Source organism: Ambystoma mexicanum, chromosome 1p (genome assembly GCF_040938575.1).
Source record: "Ambystoma mexicanum isolate Mex_15411 chromosome 1p, UKY_AmexF1_1, whole genome shotgun sequence".
Classification (NCBI taxonomy): domain Eukaryota; kingdom Metazoa; phylum Chordata; class Amphibia; order Caudata; family Ambystomatidae; genus Ambystoma; species Ambystoma mexicanum.
In genome coordinates, this window is record NC_090921.1 from 1,473,513,205 (window position 1) to 1,473,534,693 (window position 21,489).

The 21,489-nt window shown below is 43.0% G+C and overlaps 11 non-coding genes across 11 annotated transcripts; all 11 read left to right on the forward strand.

Annotated features, from left to right (window-relative positions):
- Positions 1-2,778: 2,778 nt before the first annotated feature.
- On the forward strand, positions 2,779-2,852 carry TRNAI-AAU (transfer RNA isoleucine (anticodon AAU)). The gene has a single exon. It is a non-coding gene; the product is annotated as a tRNA-Ile (tRNA).
- Positions 2,853-3,899: 1,047 nt separating this feature from the next.
- Positions 3,900-3,973, forward strand: TRNAI-AAU (transfer RNA isoleucine (anticodon AAU)). The gene has a single exon. It is a non-coding gene; the product is annotated as a tRNA-Ile (tRNA).
- A 2,297-nt stretch (positions 3,974-6,270) lies between these two features.
- TRNAI-AAU (transfer RNA isoleucine (anticodon AAU)) lies at positions 6,271-6,344 on the forward strand. The gene has a single exon. It is a non-coding gene; the product is annotated as a tRNA-Ile (tRNA).
- A 650-nt stretch (positions 6,345-6,994) lies between these two features.
- TRNAI-AAU (transfer RNA isoleucine (anticodon AAU)) lies at positions 6,995-7,068 on the forward strand. Its single transcript has one exon. It is a non-coding gene; the product is annotated as a tRNA-Ile (tRNA).
- A 3,677-nt stretch (positions 7,069-10,745) lies between these two features.
- TRNAI-AAU (transfer RNA isoleucine (anticodon AAU)) lies at positions 10,746-10,819 on the forward strand. The gene has a single exon. It is a non-coding gene; the product is annotated as a tRNA-Ile (tRNA).
- A 675-nt stretch (positions 10,820-11,494) lies between these two features.
- On the forward strand, positions 11,495-11,568 carry TRNAI-AAU (transfer RNA isoleucine (anticodon AAU)). The gene has a single exon. It is a non-coding gene; the product is annotated as a tRNA-Ile (tRNA).
- A 1,949-nt stretch (positions 11,569-13,517) lies between these two features.
- On the forward strand, positions 13,518-13,591 carry TRNAI-AAU (transfer RNA isoleucine (anticodon AAU)). Its single transcript has one exon. It is a non-coding gene; the product is annotated as a tRNA-Ile (tRNA).
- A 2,671-nt stretch (positions 13,592-16,262) lies between these two features.
- On the forward strand, positions 16,263-16,336 carry TRNAI-AAU (transfer RNA isoleucine (anticodon AAU)). Its single transcript has one exon. It is a non-coding gene; the product is annotated as a tRNA-Ile (tRNA).
- A 1,851-nt stretch (positions 16,337-18,187) lies between these two features.
- TRNAI-AAU (transfer RNA isoleucine (anticodon AAU)) lies at positions 18,188-18,261 on the forward strand. Its single transcript has one exon. It is a non-coding gene; the product is annotated as a tRNA-Ile (tRNA).
- A 1,006-nt stretch (positions 18,262-19,267) lies between these two features.
- Positions 19,268-19,341, forward strand: TRNAI-AAU (transfer RNA isoleucine (anticodon AAU)). The gene has a single exon. It is a non-coding gene; the product is annotated as a tRNA-Ile (tRNA).
- Positions 19,342-20,016: 675 nt separating this feature from the next.
- On the forward strand, positions 20,017-20,090 carry TRNAI-AAU (transfer RNA isoleucine (anticodon AAU)). The gene has a single exon. It is a non-coding gene; the product is annotated as a tRNA-Ile (tRNA).
- The last annotated feature ends 1,399 nt before the right edge of the window (positions 20,091-21,489 follow it).

Sequence of the window (21,489 nt, forward strand, 5' to 3'; positions counted from 1 at the left end):
ATTTTTTTTCCAAGGGAAGAAAAAATCCCCCTGCAACCGGCCTCCCTCTTATGCTCCAGTTAGAAATATGCCTCTCAGCTGGCCGGTTAGCTCAGTTGGTTAGAGCGTGGTGCTAATCGATCCCCGTATTGGCCACTTTGTCATTTTGGGAAATATTTCTGCAGAAGGATGAGATTGATGCAGAATTGGCACTCACAGCTTTAGAGTTACTAACACAAGATTGCTGTTTTGTTGGAAGCAGCTGTGCATACATAGTCACGGGTCAGTACTGCTGCGGACATAACCAATGTTGTTGTGAGGATAAGGGTTGTATTTGTGAATGAGTTAGGCATTTTCTTTCAAGGGAAGAAAACGCCCCCCTGCAATTGGCCTCCCTCCTATGCTACAGTCAGAAGGCTTACTTTTTCTGACTGAGCATGGTGCTAATCACGCCAAGTTAGCGAATTTGATCCCAGTATTGGCCACTTTGTCAATTTGGGAAATATTTCTGCAGAAGGATGAGATTGATGCAGAATTGGCACTCACAGCTTTAGAGTTACTAACACAAGATTGCTGTTTTGTTGGAAGCAGCTGTGCATACATAGTCACGGGTCAGTACTACTGCGGACATAACCAATGTTGTTGTGAGGATAAGGGTTGTATTTGTGAATGAGTTAGGCATTTTCTTTCAAGGGAAGAAAACTCCCCCCTGCAACTGGCCTCCCTCCTATGCTCCAGTCAGAAGGCATACTTTTTCTGACTGAGCATGGTGCTAATCACGCCAAGTTAGCGAATTTGATCCCAGTATTGGCCACTTTGTCAATTTGGGAAATATTTCTGCAGAAGCATGAGATTGATGCAGAATTCCCACCCACAGCTTTAGATTTACTATGACTAGTTTGCTGTTTTGTTGGAAGCAGCAGTCCATAAATGGTCACAGGTCAGTACTGCTGTGGGAAATGACCAATGAGATGCATTTAACCTTCTTTGTCCCAGTTCTACTTAAATGTGACGCAGGCTACAAGTCAGTTTGAAGATAATTGTCATATTCATGAATTTCCTTCAGATCACATGTAGTTTTTCTTTAGGTTGTTGTGAGGATAAGGGTTTTATGTGTGAATGAGTTAGGCATTTTTTTTCCAAGGGAAGAAAAAATCCCCCTGCAACTGGCCTCCCTCTTATGCTCCAGTCAGAAACAGGACTCTCAGCTGGCCGGTTAGAGCGTGGTGCTAATAACGCCAAGGTCACGGGTTCGATCCCCGTATTGGCCACTTTGTCATTTTGGGAAATATTTCTGCAGAAGGTTGAGATTGATGCAGAATTGGCACTCACAGCTTTAGAGTTACTAACACAAGATTGCTGTTTTGTTGGAAGCAGCTGTGCATACATAGTCACGGGTCAGTACTGCTGCGGACATAACCAATGTTGTTGTGAGGATAAGGGTTGTATTTGTGAATGAGTTAGGCATTTTCTTTCAAGGGAAGAAAACTCCCCCCTGCAACTGGCCTCCCTCCTATGCTCCAGTCAGAAGGCATACTTTTTCTGACTGAGCATGGTGCTAATCACGCCAAGTTAGCGAATTTGATCCCAGTATTGGCCACTTTGTCAATTTGGGAAATATTTCTGCAGAAGCATGAGATTGATGCAGAATTCCCACCCACAGCTTTAGATTTACTATGACTAGTTTGCTGTTTTGTTGGAAGCAGCAGTCCATAAATGGTCACAGGTCAGTACTGCTGTGGGAAATGACCAATGAGATGCATTTAACCTTCTTTGTCCCAGTTCTACTTAAATGTGATGCAGGCTACAAGTCAGTTTGAAGATAATTGTCATATTCATGAATTTCCTTCACATCACATGTAGTTTTTCTTTAGGTTGTTGTGAGGATAAGGGTATTATATGTGAATGAGTTAGGCATTTTTTTTCCAAGGGAAGAAAAAATCCCCCTGCAACTGGCCTCCCTCTTATGGTCCAGTCAGAAATATGCTTCTCAGCTGGCTGGTTAGCTCAGTTGGTTAGAGCGTGGTGCTAATAACGCCAAGGTCACGGGTTCGATTCGATCCCCGTATTGTCCACTTTGTCATTTTGGGAAATATTTCTGCAGAAGGATGAGATTGATGCAGAATTGGCACTCACAGCTTTAGAGTTACTAACACAAGATTGCTGTTTTGTTGGAAGCAGCTGTGCATACATAGTCACGGGTCAGTACTGCTGCGGACATAACCAATGTTGTTGTGAGGATAAGGGTTGTATTTGTGAATGAGTTAGGCATTTTCTTTCAAGGAAAGAAAACTCCCCCCTGCAACTGGCCTCCCTCCTATGCTCCAGTCAGAAGCATACTTTTTCTGACTGAGCATGGTGCTAATCACGCCAAGTTAGCGAATTTGATCCCAGTATTGGCCACTTTGTCAATTTGGGAAAAATGTCTGCAGAAGCATTAGATTGATGCAGAATTCCCACCCACAGCTTTAGATTTACTATGACAAGTTTGCTGTTTTGTTGGAAGCAGCAGTCCATAAATGGTCACAGGTCAGTACTGCTGTGGGAAATGACCAATGAGATGCATTTAACCTTCTTTGTCGCAGTACTACTTAAATGTGATGCAGGCCACAAGTCAGTTTGAAGATAATTGTAATATTCATGAATTTCCTTCAGATCACATGGCGTTTTTCTTTAGGTTGTTGTGAGGATAAGGGTTGTCTGTGTGAATGAGTTAGGAATTTTGTTTCCAAGGGAAGAAAACATCCCCCTACAACTGGCCTCCCTCTTATGGTCCAGTCAGAAACAAGACTCTTAGCTGGTCGGTTAGCTCAGTTGGTTAGAGCGTGGTGCTAATAACGCCAAGGCCACGGGTTCGATCCCCGTATTGGCCACTTTGTCATTTTGGGAAATATTTCTGCAGAAGCATGAGATTGATGCAGAATTGGCACTCACAGCTTTAGAGTTACTAACACAAGATTGCTGTTTTGTTGGTAGCAGCTGTGCATACATGGTCACGGGTCAGTACTGCTGCGGACATAACCAATGTTGTTGTGAGGATAAGGGTTGTATTTGTGAATGAGTTAGGCATTTTCTTTCAAGGGAAGAAAACTCCCCCCTGCAACTGGCCTCCCTCCTATGCTCCAGTCAGAAGGCATACTTTTTCTGACTGAGCATGGTGCTAATCACGCCAAGTTAGCGAATTTGATCCCAGTATTGGCCACTTTGTCAATTTGGGAAATATTTCTGCAGAAGCATGAGATTGATGCAGAATTCCCACCCACAGCTTTAGATTTACTATGACTAGTTTGCTGTTTTGTTGGAAGCAGCAGTCCATAAATGGTCACAGGTCAGTACTGCTGTGGGAAATGACCAATGAGATGCATTTAACCTTCTTTGTCCCAGTTCTACTTAAATGTGATGCAGGCTACAAGTCAGTTTGAAGATAATTGTCATATTCATGAATTTCCTTCACATCACATGTAGTTTTTCTTTAGGTTGTTGTGAGGATAAGGGTTGTATGTGTGAATGAGTTAGGCATTTTTTTCCAAGGGAAGAAAACATCCCCCTACAACTGGCCTCCTGCTTATGCTTGAGTCAGAAACAAAACTCTCAGCTGGCTGTTTAGCTCATTTGGTTAGAGCGTGGTGCTAATAATGGAAAGGTCACGGGTCCCCGTATTGGCCTCCTTGTCATTTTGGGAAATATTTCTGCAGAAGCATGAGATTGATGCAGAATTGGCACTCACAGCTTTAGAGTTACTAACACAAGATTGCTGTTTTGTTGGAAGCAGCTGTGCATACATGGTCACGGGTCAGTACTGCTGCGGGACATAACCAATGTTATATTGTCATATTCGTGAATTTCCTTCAGATCACATGTAGTTTCCCCCTGCAACTGGCCTCCCTCTTATGCTCCAGTTAGAAATATGCCTCTCAGCTGGCCGGTTAGCTCAGTTGGTTAGAGCGTGGTGCTAATAACGCCAAGGTCACGGGTTCGATCCCCGTATTGGCCACTTTGTCATTTTGGGAAATATTTCTGCAGAAGGATGAGATTGATGCAGAATTGGCACTCACAGCTTTAGAGTTACTAACACAAGATTGCTGTTTTGTTGGAAGCAGCTGTGCATACATAGTCACGGGTCAGTACTGCTGCGGACATAACCAATGTTGTTGTGAGGATAAGGGTTGTATTTGTGAATGAGTTAGGCATTTTCTTTCAAGGGAAGAAAACGCCCCCCTGCAATTGGCCTCCCTCCTATGCTCCAGTCAGAAGGCTTACTTTTTCTGACTGAGCATGGTGCTAATCACGCCAAGTTAGCGAATTTGATCCCAGTATTGGCCACTTTGTCAATTTGGGAAATATTTCTGCAGAAGCATGAGATTGATGCAGAATTCCCACCCACAGCTTTAGATTTACTATGACTAGTTTGCTGTTTTGTTGGAAGCAGCAGTCCATAAATGGTCACAGGTCAGTACTGCTGTGGGAAATGACCAATGAGATGCATTTAACCTTCTTTGTCCCAGTTCTACTTAAATGTGATGCAGGCTACAAGTCAGTTTGAAGATAATTGTCATATTCATGAATTTCCTTCAGATCACATGTAGTTTTTCTTTAGGTTGTTGTGAGGATAAGGGTTTTATGTGTGAATGAGTTTGGCATTTTTTTTCCAAGGGAAGAAAAAATCCCCCTGCAACTGGCCTCCCTCTTATGCTCCAGTCAGAAACAGGACTCTCAGCTGGCCGGTTAGAGCGTGGTGCTAATAACGCCAAGGTCACGGGTTCGATCCCCGTATTGGCCACTTTGTCATTTTGGGAGATATTTCTGCAGAAGCATGAGATTGATGCAGAATTGGCACTCACAGCTTTAGAGTTACTAACACAAGATTGCTGTTTTGTTGGAAGCAGCTGTGCATACATAGTCACGGGTCAGTACTGCTGCGGACATAACCAATGTTGTTGTGAGGACAAGGGTTGTATTTGTGAATGAGTTAGGCATTTTCTTTCAAGGGAAGAAAACTCCCCCCTGCAACTGTCCTCCCTCCTATGCTCCAGTCAGAAGGCATACTTTTTCTGACTGAGCATGGTGCTAATCACGCCAAGTTAGCGAATTTGATCCCAGTATTGGCCACTTTGTCAATTTGGGAAATATTTCTGCAGAAGCATGAGATTGATGCAGAATTCCCACCCACAGCTTTAGATTTACTATGACAAGTTTGCTGTTTTGTTGGAAGCAGCAGTCCATAAATGGTCACAGGTCAGTACTGCTGTGGGAAATGACCAATGAGATGCATTTAACCTTCTTTGTCCCAGTTCTACTTAAATGTGATGCAGGCTACAAGTCAGTTTGAAGATAATTGTCATATTCATGAATTTCCTTCAGATCACATGTAGTTTTTCTTTAGGTTGTTGTGAGGATAAGGGTTTTATGTGTGAATGAGTTAGGCATTTTTTTTCCAAGGGAAGAAAAAATCCCCCTGCAACTGGCCTCCCTCTTATGCTCCAGTCAGAAACAGGACTCTCAGCTGGCCGGTTAGAGCGTGGTGCTAATAACGCCAAGGTCACGGGTTCGATCCCCGTATTGGCCACTTTGTCATTTTGGGAGATATTTCTGCAGAAGCATGAGATTGATGCAGAATTGGCACTCACAGCTTTAGAGTTACTAACACAAGATTGCTGTTTTGTTGGAAGCAGCTGTGCATACATAGTCACGGGTCAGTACTGCTGCGGACATAACCAATGTTGTTGTGAGGACAAGGGTTGTATTTGTGAATGAGTTAGGCATTTTCTTTCAAGGGAAGAAAACTAACCCCTGCAACTGTCCTCCCTCCTATGCTCCAGTCAGAAGGCATACTTTTTCTGACTGAGCATGGTGCTAATCACGCCAAGTTAGCGAATTTGATCCCAGTATTGGCCACTTTGTCAATTTGGGAAATATTTCTGCAGAAGCATGAGATTGATGCAGAATTCCCACCCACAGCTTTAGATTTACTATGACAAGTTTGCTGTTTTGTTGGAAGCAGCAGTCCATAAATGGTCACAGGTCAGTACTGCTGTGGGAAATGACCAATGAGATGCATTTAACCTTCTTTGTCCCAGTTCTACTTAAATGTGATGCAGGCTACAAGTCAGTTTGAAGATAATTGTCATATTCATGAATTTCCTTCAGATCACATGTAGTTTTTCTATAGGTTGTTGTGAGGATAAGGGTTTTATGTGTGAATGAGTTAGGCATTTTTTTTCCAAGGGAAGAAAAAATCCCCCTGCAACTGGCCTCCCTCTTATGCTCCAGTCAGAAACAGGACTCTCAGCTGGTCGGTTAGCTCAGTTGGTTAGAGCGTGGTGCTAATAACGCCAAGGTCACGGGTTCGATCCCTGTATTGGCCACTTTGTCATTTTGGGAAATATTTCTGCAGAAGCATGAGATTGATGCAGAATTGGCACTCACAGCTTTAGAGTTACTAACACAAGATTGCTGTTTTGTTGGAAGCAGCTGTGCATACATGGTCACGGGTCAGTACTGCTGCGGGACATAACCAATGTTGTTGTGAGGATAAGGGTTGTATTTGTGAATGAGTTAGGCATTTTCTTTCAAGGGAAGAAAGCTCCCCCCTGCAACTGGCCTCCCTCCTATGCTCCAATCAGAAGGCATACTTTTTCTGACTGAGCATGGTGCTAATCATGCCAAGTTAGCGAATTTGATCCCAGTATTGGCCACTTTGTCAATTTGGGAAATATTTCTGCAGAAGAATGAGATTGATGCAGAATTCCCACCCACAGCTTTAGATTTACTATGACTAGTTTCCTGTTTTGTTGGAAGCAGCAGTCCATAAATGGTCACAGGTCAGTACTGCTGTGGGAAATGACCAATGAGATGCATTTAACCTTCTTTGTCCCAGTTCTACTTAAATGTGATGCAGGCTACAAGTCAGTTTGAAGATAATTGTCATATTCGTGAATTTCCTTCAGATCACATGTAGTTTCCCCCTGCAACTGGCCTCCCTCTTATGCTCCAGTTAGAAATATGCCTCTCAGCTGGCCGGTTAGCTCAGTTGGTTAGAGCGTGGTGCTAATAACACCAAGGTCACGGGTTCGATCCCCGTATTGGCCACTTTGTCATTTTGGGAAATATTTCTGCAGAAGCATGAGATTGATGCAGAATTGGCACTCACAGCTTTAGAGTTACTAACACAAGATTGCTGTTTTGTTGGAAGCATGTAGTTTTTCTTTAGGTTGTTGTGAGGATAAGGGTTTAATGTGTGAATGAGTTAGGCATTTTTTTTCCAAGGGAAGAAAAAATCCCCCTGCAACCGGCCTCCCTCTTATGCTCCAGTTAGAAATATGCCTCTCAGCTGGCCGGTTAGCTCAGTTGGTTAGAGCGTGGTGCTAATCGATCCCCGTATTGGCCACTTTGTCATTTTGGGAAATATTTCTGCAGAAGGATGAGATTGATGCAGAATTGGCACTCACAGCTTTAGAGTTACTAACACAAGATTGCTGTTTTGTTGGAAGCAGCTGTGCATACATAGTCACGGGTCAGTACTGCTGCGGACATAACCAATGTTGTTGTGAGGATAAGGGTTGTATTTGTGAATGAGTTAGGCATTTTCTTTCAAGGGAAGAAAACGCCCCCCTGCAATTGGCCTCCCTCCTATGCTCCAGTCAGAAGGCTTACTTTTTCTGACTGAGCATGGTGCTAATCACGCCAAGTTAGCGAATTTGATCCCAGTATTGGCCACTTTGTCAATTTGGGAAATATTTCTGCAGAAGGATGAGATTGATGCAGAATTGGCACTCACAGCTTTAGAGTTACTAACACAAGATTGCTGTTTTGTTGGAAGCAGCTGTGCATACATAGTCACGGGTCAGTACTACTGCGGACATAACCAATGTTGTTGTGAGGATAAGGGTTGTATTTGTGAATGAGTTAGGCATTTTCTTTCAAGGGAAGAAAACTCCCCCCTGCAACTGGCCTCCCTCCTATGCTCCAGTCAGAAGGCATACTTTTTCTGACTGAGCATGGTGCTAATCACGCCAAGTTAGCGAATTTGATCCCAGTATTGGCCACTTTGTCAATTTGGGAAATATTTCTGCAGAAGCATGAGATTGATGCAGAATTCCCACCCACAGCTTTAGATTTACTATGACTAGTTTGCTGTTTTGTTGGAAGCAGCAGTCCATAAATGGTCACAGGTCAGTACTGCTGTGGGAAATGACCAATGAGATGCATTTAACCTTCTTTGTCCCAGTTCTACTTAAATGTGATGCAGGCTACAAGTCAGTTTGAAGATAATTGTCATATTCATGAATTTCCTTCAGATCACATGTAGTTTTTCTTTAGGTTGTTGTGAGGATAAGGGTTTTATGTGTGAATGAGTTAGGCATTTTTTTTCCAAGGGAAGAAAAAATCCCCCTGCAACTGGCCTCCCTCTTATGCTCCAGTCAGAAACAGGACTCTCAGCTGGCCGGTTAGAGCGTGGTGCTAATAACGCCAAGGTCACGGGTTCGATCCCCGTATTGGCCACTTTGTCATTTTGGGAAATATTTCTGCAGAAGGTTGAGATTGATGCAGAATTGGCACTCACAGCTTTAGAGTTACTAACACAAGATTGCTGTTTTGTTGGAAGCAGCTGTGCATACATAGTCACGGGTCAGTACTGCTGCGGACATAACCAATGTTGTTGTGAGGATAAGGGTTGTATTTGTGAATGAGTTAGGCATTTTCTTTCAAGGAAAGAAAACTCCCCCCTGCAACTGGCCTCCCTCCTATGCTCCAGTCAGAAGCATACTTTTTCTGACTGAGCATGGTGCTAGTCACGGCAAGTTAGCGAATTTGATCCCAGTATTGGCCACTTTGTCAATTTGGGAAAAATGTCTGCAGAAGCATTAGATTGATGCAGAATTCCCACCCACAGCTTTAGATTTACTATGACAAGTTTGCTGTTTTGTTGGAAGCAGCAGTCCATAAATGGTCACAGGTCAGTACTGCTGTGGGAAATGACCAATGAGATGCATTTAACCTTCTTTGTCGCAGTACTACTTAAATGTGATGCAGGCCACAAGTCAGTTTGAAGATAATTGTAATATTCATGAATTTCCTTCAGATCACATGGAGTTTTTCTTTAGGTTGTTGTGAGGATAAGGGTTGTATGTGTGAATGAGTTAGGCATTTTTTTCCAAGGGAAGAAAACATCCCCCTACAACTGGCCTCCTGCTTATGCTTGAGTCAGAAACAAAACTCTCAGCTGGCTGTTTAGCTCATTTGGTTAGAGCGTGGTGCTAATAATGGCAAGGTCACGGGTCCCCGTATTGGCCTCCTTGTCATTTTGGGAAATATTTCTGCAGAAGCATGAGATTGATGCAGAATTGGCACTCACAGCTTTAGAGTTACTAACACAAGATTGCTGTTTTGTTGGAAGCAGCTGTGCATACATGGTCACGGGTCAGTACTGCTGCGGGACATAACCAATGTTGTTGTGAGGATAAGGGTTGTATTTGTGAATGAGTTAGGCATTTTCTTTCAAGGGAAGAAAACTCCCCCCTGCAACTGGCCTCCCTCCTATGCTCCAGTCAGAAGGCATACTTTTTCTGACTGAGCATGGTGCTAGTCACGCCAAGTTAGCGAATTTGATCCCAGTATTGGCCACTTTGTCAATTTGGGAAAAATGTCTGCAGAAGCATTAGATTGATGCAGAATTCCCACCCACAGCTTTAGATTTACTATGACAAGTTTGCTGTTTTGTTGGAAGCAGCAGTCCATAAATGGTCACAGGTCAGAACTGCTGTGGGAAATGACCAATGAGATGCATTTAACCTTCTTTGTCGCAGTACTACTTAAATGTGATGCAGGCCACAAGTCAGTTTGAAGATAATTGTAATATTCATGAATTTCCTTCAGATCACATGGAGTTTTTCTTTAGGTTGTTGTGAGGATAAGGGTTGTCTGTGTGAATGAGTTAGGCATTTTTTTTCCAAGGGAAGAAAACATCCCCCTACAACTGGCCTCCTGCTTATGCTTGAGTCAGAAACAAAACTCTCAGCTGGCTGTTTAGCTCATTTGGTTAGAGCGTGGTGCTAATAATGGCAAGGTCACGGGTCCCAGTATTGGCCTCCTTGTCATTTTGGGAAATATTTCTGCAGAAGCATGAGATTGATGCAGAATTGGCACTCACAGCTTTAGAGTTACTAACACAAGATTGCTGTTTTGTTGGAAGCAGCTGTGCATACATAGTCACGGGTCAGTACTGCTGCGGACATAACCAATGTTGTTGTGAGGATAAGGGTTGTATTTGTGAATGAGTTAGGCATTTTCTTTCAAGGGAAGAAAAAATCCCCCTGCAACTGGCCTCCCTCCTATGCTCCAGTCAGAAGGCATACTTTTTCTGACTGAGCATGGTGCTAATCACGCCAAGTTAGCGAAATTGATCCCAGTATTGGCCACTTTGTCAATTTGGGAAATATTTCTGCAGAAGCATGAGATTGATGCAGAATTCCCACCCACAGCTTTAGATTTACTATGACAAGTTTGCTGTTTTGTTGGAAGCAGCAGTCCATAAATGGTCACAGGTCAGTACTGCTGTGGGAAATGACCAATGAGATGCATTTAACCTTCTTTGTCCCAGTTCTACTTAAATGTGATGCAGGCTACAAGTCAGTTTGAAGATAATTGTCATATTCATGAATTTCCTTCAGATCACATGTAGTTTTTCTTTAGGTTGTTGTGAGGATAAGGGTTTTATGTGTGAATGAGTTAGGCATTTTTTTTCCAAGGGAAAGAGACTCTCAGCTGGCCGGTTAGCTCAGTTGGTTAGAGCGTGGTGCTAATAACGCCAAGGTCACTGGTTCGATCCCCGTATTGGCCACTTTGTCATTTTGGGAAATATTTCTGCAGAAGGATGAGATTGATGCAGAATTGGCACTCACAGCTTTAGAGTTACTAACACAAGATTGCTGTTTTGTTGGAAGCAGCTGTGCATATAGTCACGGGTCAGTACTGCTGCGGACATAACCAATGTTGCTGTGAGGATAAGGGTTGTATTTGTGAATGAGTTAGGCATTTTCTTTCAAGGGAAGAAAACTCCCCCCTGCAACTGGCCTCCCTCCTATGCTCCAGTCAGAAGGCATACTTTTTCTGACTGAGCATGCTGCTAATCACGCCAAGTTAGCGAATTTGATCCCAGTATTGGCCACTTTGTCAATTTGGGAAATATTTCTGCAGAAGCATGAGATTGATGCAGAATTCCCCCCCACAGCTTTAGATTTACTATGACTAGTTTGCTGTTTTGTTGGAAGCAGCAGTCCATAAATGGTCACAGGTCAGTACTGCTGTGGGAAATGACCAATGAGATGCATTTAACCTTCTTTGTCCCAGTTCTACTTAAATGTGATGCAGGCTACAAGTCAGTTTGAAGATAATTGTCATATTCATGAATTTCCTTCAGATCACATGTAGTTTTTCTTTAGGTTGTTGTGAGGATAAGGGTTTTATGTGTGAATGAGTTAGGCATTTTTTTTCCAAGGGAAAAACACTTTCAGCTGGCCGGTTAGCTCAGTTGGTTAGAGCGTGGTGCTAATAACGCCAAGGTCACGGGTTCGATCCCCGTATTGGCCACTTTGTCATTTTGGGAAATATTTCTGCAGAAGCATGAGATTGATGCAAAATTGGCACTCACAGCTTTAGAGTTACTAACACAAGTTTGCTGTTTTGTTGGAAGCAGCTGTGCATACATGGTCACGGGTCAGTACTGCTGCGGGACATAACCAATGTTGTTGTGAGGATAAGGGTTGTATTTGTGAATGAGTTAGGCATTTTCTTTCAAGGGAAGAAAACTCCCCCCTGCAACTGGCCTCCCTCCTATGCTCCAGTCAGAAGGCATACTTTTTCTGACTGAGCATGGTGCTAATCACGCCAAGTTAGCGAATTTGATCCCAGTATTGGCCACTTTGTCAATTTGGGAAATATTTCTGCAGAAGCATGAGATTGATGCAGAATTGGCACTCACAGCTTTAGAGTTACTAACACAAGATTGCTGTTTTGTTGGTAGCAGCTGTGCATACATGGTCACGGGTCAGTACTGCTGCGGGACATAACCAATGTTGTTTTGAGGATAAGGGTTGTATTTGTGAATGAGTTAGGCATTTTCTTTGAAGGGAAGAAAACTACCCCCTGCAACTGGCCTCCCTCCTATGCTCCAGTCAGAAGGCATACTTTTTCTGACTGAGCATGGTGCTAATCACGACAAGTTAGCGAATTTGATCCCAGTATTGGCCACTTTGTCAATTTGGGAAATATTTCTGCAGAAGCATGAGATTGATGCAGAATTCCCACCCACAGCTTTAGATTTACTATGACTAGTTTGCTGTTTTGTTGGAAGCAGCAGTCCATAAATGGTCACAGGTCAGTACTGCTGTGGGAAATGACCAATGAGGATTAGCTCAGTTGGTTAGAGCGTGGTGCTAATAACGCCAAGGTCACGGGTTCTATCACCGTATTGGCCACTTTGTCATTTTGGGAAATATTTCTGCAGAAGCATGAGATTGATGCAGAATTGGCACTCACAGCTTTAGAGTTACCAACACAAGATTGCTGTTTTGTTGGAAGCAGCTGTGCATACATAGTCACGGGTCAGTACTGCTGCGGACATAACCAATGTTGTTGTGAGGATAAGGGTTGTATTTGTGAATGAGTTATGCGTTTTCTTTCAAGGGAAGAAAACTCCCCCCTGCAACTGGCCTCCCTCCTATGCTCCAGTCAGAAGGCTTACTTTTTCTGACTGAGCATGGTGCTAATCACGCCAAGTTAGCGAATTTGATCCCAGTATTGGCCACTTTGTCAATTTGGGAAATATTTCTGCAGAAGGATGAGATTGATGCAGAATTGGCACTCACAGCTTTAGAGTTACTAACACAAGATTGCTGTTTTGTTGGAAGCAGCTGTGCATACATAGTCACGGGTCAGTACTACTGCGGACATAACCAATGTTGTTGTGAGGATAAGGGTTGTATTTGTGAATGAGTTAGGCATTTTCTTTCAAGGGAAGAAAACTCCCCCCTGCAACTGGCCTCCCTCCTATGCTCCAGTCAGAAGGCATACTTTTTCTGACTGAGCATGGTGCTAATCACGCCAAGTTAGCGAAATTGATCCCAGTATTGGCCACTTTGTCAATTTGGGAAATATTTCTGCTGAAGCATGAGATTGATGCAGAATTCCCACCCACAGCTTTAGATTTATTATGACAAGTTTGCTGTTTTGTTGGAAGCAGCAGTCCATAAATGGTCACAGGTCAGTACTGCTGTGGGAAATGACCAATGAGATGCATTTAACCTTCTTTGTCCCAGTTCTACTTAAATGTGATGCAGGCTACAAGTCAGTTTGAAGATAATTGTCATATTCATGAATTTCCTTCAGATCACATGTAGTTTTTCTTTAGGTTGTTGTGAGGATAAGGGTATTATATGTGAATGTGTGAATGAGTTAGGCATTTTTTTTCCAAGGGAAGAAAAAATCCCCCTGCAACTGGCCTCCCTCTTATGGTCCAGTCAGAAATATGCCTCTCAGCTGGCTGGTTAGCTCAGTTGGTTAGAGCGTGGTGCTAATAACGCCAAGGTCACGGGTTCGATCCCCATATTGGCCACTTTGTCATTTTGGGAAATATTTCTGCAGAAGGATGAGATTGATGCAGAATTGGCACTCACAGCTTTAGAGTTACTAACACAAGATTGCTGTTTTGTTGGAAGCAGCTGTGCATACATAGTCACGGGTCAGTACTGCTGCGGACATAACCAATGTTGTTGTGAGGATAAGGGTTGTATTTGTGAATGAATTAGGCATTTTCTTTCAAAGAAAGAAAACTCCCCCCTGCAACTGGCCTCCCTCCTATGCTCCAGTCAGAAGGCATACTTTTTCTGACTGAGCATGGTGGTAATCACGCCAAGTTAGCGAATTTGATCCCAGTATTGGCCACTTTGTCAATTTGGGAAAAAGGTCTGCAGAAGCATTAGATTGATGCAGAATTCCCACCCACAGCTTTAGATTTACTATGACAAGTTTGCTGTTTTGTTGGAAGCAGCAGTCCATAAATGGTCACAGGTCAGTACTGCTGTGGGAAATGACCAATGAGATGCATTTAACCTTCTTTGTCGCAGTACTACTTAAATGTGATGCAGGCCACAAGTCAGTTTGAAGATAATTGTAGTATTCATGAATTTCCTTCAGATCACATGGCGTTTTTCTTTAGGTTGTTGTGAGGATAAGGGATGTCTGTGTGAATGAGTTAGGCATTTTTTTTCCAAGGGAAGAAAACATCCCCCTACAACTGGCCTCCTGCTTATGCTTGAGTCAGAAACAAAACTCTCAGCTGGCTGTTTAGCTCATTTGGTTAGAGCGTGGTGCTAATAATGGCAAGGTCACGGTCCCCGTATTGGCCTCCTTGTCATTTTGGGAAATATTTCTGCAGAAGCATGAGATTGATGCAGGATTGGCACTCACAGCTTTAGAGTTACTAACACAAGATTGCTGTTTTGTTGGAAGCAGCTGTGCATACATGGTCACGGGTCAGTACTGCTGCGGGACATAACCAATGTTGTTGTGAGGATAAGGGTTGTATTTGTGAATGAGTTAGGCATTTTCTTTCAAGGGAAAAAAACTCCCCCCTGCAACTGGCCTCCCTCCTATGCTCCAGTCAGAAGGCATACTTTTTCTGACTGAGCATGGTGCTAATCACGCCAAGTTAGCGGATTTGATTCCAGTATTGGCCACTTTGTCAATTTGGGAAATATTTCTGCAGAAGCATGAGATTGATGCAGAATTCCCACCCACAGCTTTAGATTTACTATGACTAGTTTGCTGTTTTGTTGGAAGCAGCAGTCCATAAATGGTCACAGGTCAGTACTGCTGTGGGAAATGACCAATGAGATGCATTTAACCTTCTTTGTCCCAGTTCTACTTAAATGTGATGCAGGCTACAAGTCAGTTTGAAGATAATTGTCATATTCATGAATTTCCTTCAGATCACATGTAGTTTTTCTTTAGGTTGTTGTGAGGATAAGGGTTTTATGTGTGAATGAGTTAGGCATTTTTTTCCAAGGGAAAATGACTCTCAGCTGGCCGGTTAGCTCATTTGGTTAGAGCATGGTGCTAATAACGCCAAGTTCATGGGTTCGATCCCCGTATTGGCCACTTTGTCATTTTGGGAAATATTTCTGCAGAAGCATGAGATTGATGCAGAATTGGCACTCACAGCTTTAGAGTTACTAACACAAGATTGCTGTTTTGTTGGTAGCAGCTGTGCATACATGGTCACGGGTCAGTACTGCTGCGGGACATAACCAATGTTGTTGTGAGGATAAGGGTTGTATTTGTGAATGAGTTAGGCATTTTCTTTCAAGGGAAGAAAACTACCCCCTGCAACTGGCCTCCCTCCTATGCTCCAGTCAGAAGGCATACTTTTTCTGACTGAGCATGGTGCTAATCACGCCAAGTTAGCGAATTTGATCCCAGCATTGGCCACTTTGTCAATTTGGGAAATATTTCTGCAGAAGCATGAGATTGATGCAGAATTCCCACCCACAGCTTTAGATTTACTATGACTAGTTTGCTGTTTTGTTTCAAGCAGCAGTCCATAAATGGTCACGGGTCAGTACTGCTGCGGCACTTCCAATGAGATGCATTTAACCTTCTTTGTCCCAGTTCTACTTAAATGTGATGCAGGCCACAAGTCAGTTTGAAGATAATTGTAATATTCATGAATTTCCTTCAGATCACATGTAGTTTTTCTTTAGGTTGTTGTGAGGATAAGGGTTGTATGTGTGAATGAGTTAGGCATTTTTTTTCCAAGGTTAGAAAAAATCCCCCTGCAACTGGCCTCCCTCCTATGCTCCAGTCAGAAGGCATACTTTTTCTGACTGAGCATGGTGCTAATCACGCCAAGTTAGCGAAATTGATCCCAGTATTGGCCACTTTGTCAGTTTGGGAAATATTTCTGCAGACGCATGAGATTGATGCAGAATTCCCACCCACAGCTTTAGATTTACTATGACAAGTTTGCTGTTTTGTTGGAAGCAGCAGTCCATAAATGGTCACAGGTCAGTACTGCTGTGGGAAATGACCAATGAGATGCATTTAACCTTATTTGTCCCAGTTCTACTTAAATGTGATGCAGGCTACAAGTCAGTTTGAAGATAATTGTCATATTCATGAATTTCCTTCAGATCACATGTAGTTTTTCTTTAGGTTGTTGTGAGGATAAGGGTTTTATGTGTGAATGAGTTAGGCATTTTTTTTCCAAGGGAAAAACATTTTCAGCTGGCCGGTTAGCTCAGTTGGTTAGAGCGTGGTGCTAATAACGCCAAGGTCATGGGTTCGATCCCCGTATTGGCCACTTTGTCATTTTGGGAAATATTTCTGCAGAAGCATGAGATTGATGCAGAATTGGCACTCACAGCTTTAGAGTTACTAACACAAGTTTGCTGTTTTGTTGGAAGCAGCTGTGCATACATGGTCACGGGTCAGTACTGCTGCGGGACATAACCAATGTTGTTGTGAGGATAAGGGTTGTATTTGTGAATGAGTTAGGCATTTTCTTTCAAGTGAAGAAAACTCCCCCCTGCAACTGGCCTCCCTCCTATGCTCCAGTCAGAAGGCATACTTTTTCTGACTGAGCATGGTGCTAATCACGCCAAGTTAGCGAATTTGATCCCAGTATTGGCCACTTTGTCAATTTGGGAAATATTTCTGCAGAAGCATGAGATTGATGCAGAATTGGCACTCACAGCTTTAGAGTTACTAACACAAGATTGCTGTTTTGTTGGTAGCAGCTGTGCATACATGGTCACGGGTCAGTACTGCTGCGGGACATAACCAATGTTGTTTTGAGGATAAGGGTTGTATTTGTGAATGAGTTAGGCATTTTCTTTGAAGGGAAGAAAACTACCCCCTGCAACTGGCCTCCCTCCTATGCTCCAGTCAGAAGGCATACTTTTTCTGACTGAGCATGGTGCTAATCACGACAAGTTAGCGAATTTGATCCCAGTATTGGCCACTTTGTCAATTTGGGAAATATTTCTGCAGAAGCATGAGATTGATGCAGAATTCCCACCCACAGCTTTAGATTTACTATGACTAGTTTGCTGTTTTGTTGGAAGCAGCAGTCCATAAATGGTCACAGGTCAGTACTGCTGTGGGAAATGACCAATGAGATGCATTTAACCTTCTTTGTCCCAGTTCTACTTAAATGTGATGCAGGCCACAAGTCAGTTTGAAGATAATTGTAATATTCATGAATTTCCTTCAGATCACATGGCGTTTTTCTTTAGGTTGTTGTGAGGATAAGGGTTGTCTGTGTGAATGAGTTAGGCATTTTTTTCCAAGGGAAGAAAACATCCCCCTACAACTGGCCTCCTGCTTATGCTTGAGTCAGAAACAAAACTCTCAGCTGGCTGTTTAGCTCATTTGGTTAGAGCGTGGTGCTAATAATGGCAAGGTCACGGGTCCCCGTATTGGCCTCCTTGTCATTTTGGGAAATATTTCTGCAGAAGCATGAGATTGATGCAGAATTGGCACTCATAGCTTTAGAGTTACTAACACAAGATTGCTGTTTTGTTGGAAGCAGCTGTGCATACATGGTCACGGGTCAGTACTGCTGCGGGACATAACCAATGTTGTTGTGAGGATAAGGGTTGTATTTGTGAATGAGTTAGGCATTTTCTTTCAAGGGAAAAAAAACTCCCCCCTGCAACTGGCCTCCCTCCTATGCTCCAGTCAGAAGGCATACTTTTTCTGACTGAGCATGGTGCTAATCACGCCAAGTTAGGGGATTTGATCACAGTATTGGCCACTTTGTCAATTTGGGAAATATTTCTGCAGAAGCATGAGATTGATGCAGAATTCCCACCCACAGCTTTAGATTTACTATGACTAGTTTGCTGTTTTGTTGGAAGCAGCAGTCCATAAATGGTCACAGGTCAGTACTGCTGTGGGAAATGACCAATGAGATGCATTTAACCTTCTTTGTCCCAGTTCTACTTAAATGTGATGCAGGCTACAAGTCAGTTTGAAGATAATTGTCATATTCATGAATTTCCTTCAGATCACATGTAGTTTTTCTTTAGGTTGTTGTGAGGATAAGGGTTTTATGTGTGAATGAGTTAGGCATTTTTTTTCCAAGGGAAGAAAAAATCCCCCTGCAACTGGCCTCCCTCTTATGCTCCAGTTAGAAATATGCCTCTCAGCTGGCTGGTTAGCTCAGTTGGTTAGAGCGTGGTGCTAATAACACCAGGGTCACGGGTTCAATCCCCGTATTGGCCACTTTGTCATTTTGGGAAATATTTCTGCAGAAGGATGAGATTGATGCAGAATTGCCACTCACAGCTTTAGAGTTACTAACACAAGATTGCTGTTTTGTTGGAAGCAGCTGTGCATACATAGTCACGGGTCAGTACTGATGCGGACATAACCAATGTTGTTGTGAGGATAAGGGTTGTATTTGTGAATGAGTTAGGCATTTTCTTTCAAGGGAAGAAAACTCCCCCCTGCAACTGGCCTCCCTCCTATGCTCCAGTCAGAAGGCTTACTTTTTCTGACTGAGCATGGTGCTAATCACGCCAAGTTAGCGAATTTGATCCCAGTATTGGCCACTTTGTCAATTTGGGAAATATTTCTGCAGAAGGATGAGATTGATGCAGAATTGGCACTCACAGCTTTAGAGTTACTAACACAAGATTGCTGTTTTGTTGGAAGCAGCTGTGCATACATAGTCATGGGTCAGTACTACTGCGGACATAACCAATGTTGTTGTGAGGATAAGGGTTGTATTTGTGAATGAGTTAGGCATTTTCTTTCAAGGGAAGAAAACTCCCCCCTGCAACTGGCCTCCCTCCTATGCTCCAGTCAGAAGGCATACTTTTTCTGACTGAGCATGGTGCTAATCACGCCAAGTTAGCGAAATTGATCCCAGTATTGGCCACTTTGTCAATTTGGGAAATATTTCTGCAGAAGCATGAGATTGATGCAGAATTCCCACCCACAGCTTTAGATTTACTATGACAAGTTTGCTGTTTTGTTGGAAGCAGCAGTCCAAAAATGGTCACAGGTCAGTACTGCTGTGGGAAATGACCAATGAGATGCATTTAACCTTCTTTGTCCCAGTTCTACTTAAATGTGATGCAGGCTACAAGTCAGTTTGAAGATAATTGTCATATTCATGAATTTCCTTCAGATCACATGTAGTTTTTCTTTAGGTTGTTGTGAGGATAAGGGTTTTATGTGTGAATGAGTTAGGCATTTTTTTTCCAAGGGAAAGAGACTCTCAGCTGGCCGGTTAGCTCAGTTGGTTAGAGCGTGGTGCTAATAACGCCAAGGTCACGGGTTCGATCCCCGTATTGGCCACTTTGTCATTTTGGGAAATATTTCTGCAGAAGGATGAGATTGATGCAGAATTGGCACTCACAGCTTTAGAGTTACTAACACAAGATTGCTGTTTTGTTGGAAGCAGCTGTGCATATAGTCACGGGTCAGTACTGCTGCGGACATAACCAATGTTGCTGTGAGGATAAGGGTTGTATTTGTGAATGAGTTAGGCATTTTCTTTCAACGGAAGAAAACTCCCCCCTGCAACTGGCCTCCCTCCTATGCTCCAGTCAGAAGGCATACTTTTTCTGACTGAGCATGCTGCTAATCACGCCAAGTTAGCGAATTTGATCCCAGTATTGGCCACTTTGTCAATTTGGGAAATATTTCTGCAGAAGCATGAGATTGATGCAGAATTCCCCCCCACAGCTTTAGATTTACTATGACTAGTTTGCTGTTTTGTTGGAAGCAGCAGTCCATAAATGGTCACAGGTCAGTACTGCTGTGGGAAATGACCAATGAGATGCATTTAACCTTCTTTGTCCCGGTTCTACTTAAATGTGATGCAGGCTACAAGTCAGTTTGAAGATAATTGTCATATTCATGAATTTCCTTCAGATCACATGTAGTTTTTCTTTAGGTTGTTGTGAGGATAAGGGTTTTATGTGTGAATGAGTTAGGCATTTTTTTTCCAAGGGAAAAACACTTTCAGCTGGCCGGTTAGCTCAGTTGGTTAGAGCGTGGTGCTAATAAAGCCAAGGTCACGGGTTCGATCCCCGTATTGGCCACTTTGTCATTTTGGGAAATATTTCTGCAGAAGCATGAGATTGATGCAAAATTGGCACTCACAGCTTTAGAGTTACTAACACAAGTTTGCTGTTTTGTTGGAAGCAGCTGTGCATACATGGTCACGGGTCAGTACTGCTGCGGGACATAACCAATGTTGTTGTGAGGATAAGGGTTGTATTTGTGAATGAGTTAGGCATTTTCTTTCAAGGGAAGAAAACTCCCCCCTGCAACTGGCCTCCCTCCTATGCTCCAGTCAGAAGGCATACTTTTTCTGACTGAGCATGGTGCTAATCACGCCAAGTTAGCGAATTTGATCCCAGTATTGGCCACTTTGTCAATTTGGGAACTATTTCTGCAGAAGCATGAGATTGATGCAGAATTGGCACTCACAGCTTTAGAGTTACTAACACAAGATTGCTGTTTTGTTGGTAGCAGCTGTGCATACATGGTCACGGGTCAGTACTGCTGCGGGACATAACCAATGTTGTTTTGAGGATAAGGGTTGTATTTGTGAATGAGTTAGGCATTTTCTTTGAAGGGAAGAAAACTACCCCCTGCAACTGGCCTCCCTCCTATGCTCCAGTCAGAAGGCATACTTTTTCTGACTGAGCATGGTGCTAATCACGACAAGTTAGCGAATTTGATCCCAGTATTGGCCACTTTGTCAATTTGGGAAATATTTCTGCAGAAGCATGAGATTGATGCAGAATTCCCACCCACAGCTTTAGATTTACTATGACTAGTTTGCTGTTTTGTTGGAAGCAGCAGTCCATAAATGGTCACAGGTCAGTACTGCTGTGGGAAATGACCAATGAGGATTAGCTCAGTTGGTTAGAGCGTGGTGCTAATAACGCCAAGGTCACGGGTTCGATCCCCGTATTGGCCACTTTGTCATTTTGGGAAATATTTCTGCAGAAGCATGAGATTGATGCAGAATTGGCACTCACAGCTTTAGAGTTACCAACACAAGATTGCTGTTTTGTTGGAAGCAGCTGTGCATACATAGTCACGGGTCAGTACTGCTGCGGACATAACCAATGTTGTTGTGAGGATAAGGGTTGTATTTGTGAATGAGTTATGCGTTTTCTTTCAAGGGAAGAAAACTCCCCCCTGCAACTGGCCTCCCTCCTATGCTCCAGTCAGAAGGCTTACTTTTTCTGACTGAGCATGGTGCTAATCACGCCAAGTTAGCGAATTTGATCCCAGTATTGGCCACTTTGTCAATTTGGGAAATATTTCTGCAGAAGGATGAGATTGATGCAGAATTGGCACTCACAGCTTTAGAGTTACTAACACAAGATTGCTGTTTTGTTGGAAGCAGCTGTGCATACATAGTCACGGGTCAGTACTACTGCGGACATAACCAATGTTGTTGTGAGGATAAGGGTTGTATTTGTG